Consider the following 5700-nt stretch of genomic DNA (forward strand, 5'->3'; position numbering starts at 1 on the left):
CTGAAGTAGCCATGTTTTAATATTTTTATTGATTTGAACGAGCCTTTCATACATTGTGTTTTTTGAGTCTTCTTCCAGAAATACGTATTATAAATACAGTTTTCCAGACTCTCCTTTGACTTTCTACTTTTTTTTCACTTCTTGTTGTACTCACAGTTTCCACCTTTTTATGTAATAGATTTCATTTATTGAATGAGTGTCTTTTTAAAGATTTGTTTTATTTTATGTGTATGAATGTTGAGTGTTTGCCTGCATGTTTGCATGTGCCATGGAGGTGCCTGGTGCCCACAGAGGCTGTGGGAGGGCATTGGATCCCCTGGGACCGGAGTTAAGGAAAGTTTGTGAGCTAGCATATTGGTGCTGGGAAGCAAACTGGGTCTTCTGCAAGAGCAACAGGTGCTCTTAACTGCCAAACCATCTCTCCACTCTCATTTTCTTCCTTCTCAGCTATAATTTAAAAAAAAAACAAATAAAGATTTGTTTATAGAAAGCAGATTGAAAGTTTCATTTATTCTCTTTAAGATCTATTAGAAGGCTTTCTCCCAATGACTTCCATTGCTTCATAAGTCTTTCTCAAAGACATTTCTCAGAACATGTAAGGACTGGCTATTAACAAGTATGCTTTGTGGGGAGGGAGGAGGGGACTTACTCAGGGAGGTCCACACCTAAACAAACACTGAAGACTGGATTTTCCTTCACGTCTGCCACAATGTTTGATCACACCACAGTGGCCAGCTTGAAGAACTCCTCATCAAACCTATGATGTTTTATTTAGCATTTCTCCTGATCAAGGATGCTCTTCTAGAAAAAAAAAAGAAAGAAAGAAAAGAAAAGAAAATTCAGTGCAAGAGAGAGTATGGGGGCTTCAGTTAAAAGATTGGGAAATGCTGAATACTATGTGTAAAATCCAGCTCCAGGCATGTGAGTATTCACAGAAACAAAGACCGTGATTATTATGAAACTGTTTTTGAATTCAACTCAGTGCAAGCACATTTATGTACATACTGAGTATACTTTCCTAGCCTTCCACTTATCTATATGTCTTCCCATAAGATGTGCTAGTGAAGTTAATATTGCGTCTTACTAGATTTCAGTAGCGAAGCCACAGGCTATCAGAGAAAGATGTTACTTTGCTAGGAGAAGACTAAGCATCATCCACAGAGGTGAACTTCGTGTCCTCTTTGGGGAGGGTCATGATGCAAGCAGGAAGCCTGATTGTCTTAGTTAGTTTTTTTTTTTATTGCTGTAAAGGGACACAATGACCACAGCAACTCTTATAAATAAAAACATTTAATTGAGGTGACTCACTTACAGTTTCAGAGGTTCAGTCTATTATCGTCAGGATGGGGAGCATGGTGGTGTGCAGGCAGATATGGTGCTGGAGCTGAGAGCCTACATCTTGACTCAAAGGCAACAGGAAGTCAACTGACTCACTAGGTGGTATCCTGAGCACAGGAAACCTCAAAGCCCAACTCCACAGTGACACACTTCACCCAACAAGGCTACACATCCTAAGAGTACCACTCCCTTTGGGGACAATTTTCTTTCAAACCACCAGTGTTGCTGTTTTCTTCTTTTAAACTATAAGTGTTGTTGAGAGAGGTGCATGAGGATGCCAAGTTCGCTAGTGAGCACTGTGGTAAATCTACATCATCTCAACCACCTGGCAATACCTCCCCTATATGGGTCTGTGTTGGGCTGATCATGAGAGAAACTGTGCAAGATTAGAAGATAGGTGAGGGGCAGCAGCCATCACAAGTTGGCTTTGCAGATTGACCTGGAGTCCAGGTACTCCATGGCTCATGTATGTGGCTATCAGTTTATCACCTCCTTTGTTTCCCTTTTCATTCCCTAGAGATGGAGATTGAGCTCAAGGCCTTGTGCATGCTAAGAGCATACTGTACACTCAGCTACAGGCTTAGCCTGTCAGCTTTCTATTGAAGCCTCCCCCACCTCCCACTATGCCTCCTCCTTTAGCTTCTCTTGGTCTTAGACATATACAATGATGCCAGGTAACTGCTTCTCAAGGTCATCCTCCAAAACCATTGAAGGACGTTTGCCCTTGTGGACTGCGACTGTCCTCATTACGTCCTTACAGTCACAGTTCAGCGAAGTGTGTGTCATCACTCAGCTCTTCCTCCCAGGTGTTAGTCCAGATGTTTCTCAGTAAACTCGCGCAGGAAAAACAAATTTGCACAGACTCCCCCAAAACTCTAAAAATCATGTGACTTAGGAATCTTATGATTAATCTCTTATTCTTATCACTCATGATGGTTTCCACTTCTTCGCTTGTACATGACTAGCACAAAGCCTGGCGGGAATGACTCCCATTGTTCATCCCAAGAACTCCACCCAGATCTGTGCTTTGAGCATCTTTAAGTGGAACTGACGCTTTGTCATGGGATAATTTTTTTTTCAATTTAACATGTTTTATTTTATTTTTTGTTTTCAACACATTCTGGCCACAGTGTCCCCTCCTTCCACTCCTCCCATTCCCCCCTCCTCTCCTCTCCCCCAGATCCACTCCTCCTCTGTTTCCCTTCAGAAAAGAGCAGGCATCCCAGGAATATCCACTGAAGATGACGTCACAAGATACAGTAAGACTAGGCACAAACCCTCATATCAAGGCTGGATAATTCTTGACCTTTAAAAATCTTTACACGTGTTCTGTATGATCTACCTACGATTCAAGAATTCAAGACAGAATGTATTAGAAGGAAGTTGCTCCTGACACCTGTTTTCAAAGAAGGCAGTTTCACATAAATATCCTCTGATCCAGACCACAGATAAATCAGCCCCAGCACTGCCCTCTGGCCTGGGATCTGCAGGTGTGCAGCTCAGCCAGGATCCTTCAGCAGGAGCCTAGCTCTAGGGAGCTCCTGGGTTTTTGCCCAGGTTTTACTGTCACTTCAAACACTGTGGCAGTCCCAGAGAGCACAGAAATAGTTCAGTGAGTCTTCCAGATGTAGAACTGAATGGTAAGGTTCCTGGAGTTCGCTGATTTCCGGGAGGAGACAGAACAGGGGCTGCTCTTTCCACTCTCACTAAAAGAACTTTGGCAGACTAGGAAAATACTTTCTCACCTGGGAATTCGTTTGTGTCAAGGAAGATGGTACGAATTCTGTCTTGTGCAGACAGACCGGGGTGACGGCTTCTTCACTACCTGAGTGTGTCTGATGGGACTTGAGGCGCCTTCTAGATCCTGTGGGAACAATTGGAAAACCGATGACAGTTTGATGCAGTGGATAAAATACTGTGAAAAGCAGGCCCATTTAGAAACGACAGACAAACGTAACTGAAGGTGCAGTCTGTTTGCTTTTCTCCAATCCCTGTTGCTCTGCCAGGTCTATTTGGAACATCACGTGCTGGGAGCAACGACTAGGCCTTAATATCACTAATTGTATGTGAGTCATCGTTCCAGAGATATACAAACATTGCCACTCACAGCAGGCAGAGGTGCAATGTGTGGCTCACGTCTTTTCTGCCTCCGCTGAGAGTTCTGTATTACCTCAGTTCTTGTGCTGTGCCCCAACCAGGAAACGGATCATCTTAGGGTCACAGACCACAGGCTTGGACACAGACGAGCAAAGGCGTGGCTCACCACAAACCGTTGCTTATCTCCTTGACTTTCCCTGGTAATTAACTCGGGTAGTAACTGAAAACAGAATTAGGAAAGCTGTTAGCTTTGAGGGCTGGAGATGAGGGAAACACAGACAGCTAAATAACATACTTTAGTGTTATTCAGGGGGATAATTTTGGGGTACATTGAAAGCAGAATTTGTCGACCTGTGCAGATGTGTGTCCACTGGACCTGGGATCTGAGGACCTGAAAGAATGGGGTGGACTACAGTCTAATGCTGTGGACAACTTTATTTCAGTTCAGTGTGCTTTTATACACGAATGTAACAAAGAAAGCAATGATCCAAGGAAGATTATTAGAGTTCAGAAAGGCATGATCAGCAAAACATGTAAACAGACATCAGTAAACACATAGTAAACATTGGTAGAGCAGCCATGTCCCAGAACTTTTTCAGGACAGACCAGCTTTAACACAATTGCCTGGCATGTACTATAGATTTTATCTAGGGAAGCACAAAGGCAGGGCAGAAGACTGTATCCACATTCAGGGTACACTGACCAGACTGGGTTCTACAGCTGTGTTCTGACATCCAACAAGAATGAACATGTCTTATAAATTAAATGCAACTGTTGGCCACAGGAGGCATGAAATCATGCCCAAGAACAATCCAGAAAATGAAATGCACTTGAGGTAAAAGGCCCTCTGTATTTTCCCATGGAGCCTCTCTCACAGTTCCCCAGCCATCATTCCTTTGACCATGTTCCTTGTAATCTACTTGCAGGCCACTAATTTAACACATAGATTTTCATTAAAACATCTGATAAAATTTATGAGAAGTCAAACACTCACAGGTCTTTGTCTCAATGAAAGGCAATTACATACAAAATGACAGCAGTGTCTCCTCCTCCGATCTTTACTGCCTTCAGAGCCTGTTTAATTCTGCAGCTAATAAAGCTACTTCCAATGCAAATGATAAACGTCAATTTTTTAATTGTTTCTGTTTTACGGAATTGTAGCAGGAATTAAATTAAATTGTTCTTTAAAAATTCAATATTATTATTATTATATTATTATTCAATATTATTATTTATTTATCTATTAAAATGATGAAACCATCTGATCATGTCACCTTCCCCCAAAAGAATTGTGCTGTTGAGATTATGTCCCAGGATTGCTCTGATACTCTGATACTGTACTTCCTATTGATTCAAGGTATTTAGTTCTAATTCTAAAAGTCTGTTTTTTTTTATTTGTAAAATCATTTCATATTGAGCACACCAAGCATGTTTGAGATACAGTGCTAAAATCTCTCTCTCTCTCTCTCTCTCTCTCTCTCTATATATATATATATATATATATATATATATATATACACACACACACATTATAAAATATGACACCTGTGTACATATATACACATATGTATGTATACACCAAGCATGCTCCTGTGTGTGGTGAGGGGTGTGTATGTGAGTATGTGTGCATGTGCATGTTCAGGTTATCAAACTGCCTTCTAAATATTAATAGTTCTAACCCTAGATTTTTGCTGTTCCCAGCCTCTGTCAGGGAAGCTTCTTATTACCGTGGATTAATGTGGAGACATAAATTGAATAATGCTGGATACATGACTCTAAGTGATTGGCTGCAGCTGGGAGTCCTGTATCAATCCTACCTGCCCTAAGACTCAAGGAACATGGTGGAGAGGAGGTAGAAAGAACGTAAGAACAGAAACCCTTTGTAGATATTAACACCACCAAAAGTGGTGGCTGAATTTTTGTGATGGGCTATTATTGTTTAGAATCTTCCGTTTGATTTCATGATTTAACAAATGAATTACCTCAAAAAGGCCAAAAGGCAAAATGAAAAGAAAGCACAGGGAAGGTCTCGGAAGGGTCCCACTGCGGGACGCAGATTTAAACAACAGAGCACCGAGAGCTGTGGAGACTGGTTTTGACTGTTTGAAGTCCACTCTTCCTTGCAGTTCAGCTCCAGGGTTGGCGGGCAGCCGGGGTCCTGGCTTATAGTTTCTGTAGCTAAGCAAATGGGACTCTGAATGTTCTGGGGACAGCACCATGGCAGTTTCTCTCTTGTCAATACGGACCTGCTTGGTGTTACTGACA

The 5700-nt window shown here is 41.9% G+C and overlaps 1 long non-coding RNA gene across 1 annotated transcript; it reads right to left on the reverse strand.

Moving 5' to 3' along the window:
• Nucleotides 1-556: 556 nt before the first annotated feature.
• LOC128107443 (uncharacterized) lies at nt 557-3647 on the reverse strand. Its single transcript, XR_008217087.1, has 3 exons — nt 3509-3647; nt 3084-3202; nt 557-801 (listed from the first exon to the last, which is right to left on the reverse strand). It is a non-coding gene; the product is annotated as an uncharacterized LOC128107443 (long non-coding RNA).
• Between the last annotated feature and the right edge of the window lie 2053 nt (nt 3648-5700).

The sequence above is a fragment of the Peromyscus californicus genome, unplaced genomic scaffold (genome assembly GCF_007827085.1).
Source record: "Peromyscus californicus insignis strain IS unplaced genomic scaffold, ASM782708v3 Scaffold_12__1_contigs__length_115047231, whole genome shotgun sequence".
Classification (NCBI taxonomy): Eukaryota; Metazoa; Chordata; class Mammalia; order Rodentia; family Cricetidae; genus Peromyscus; species Peromyscus californicus.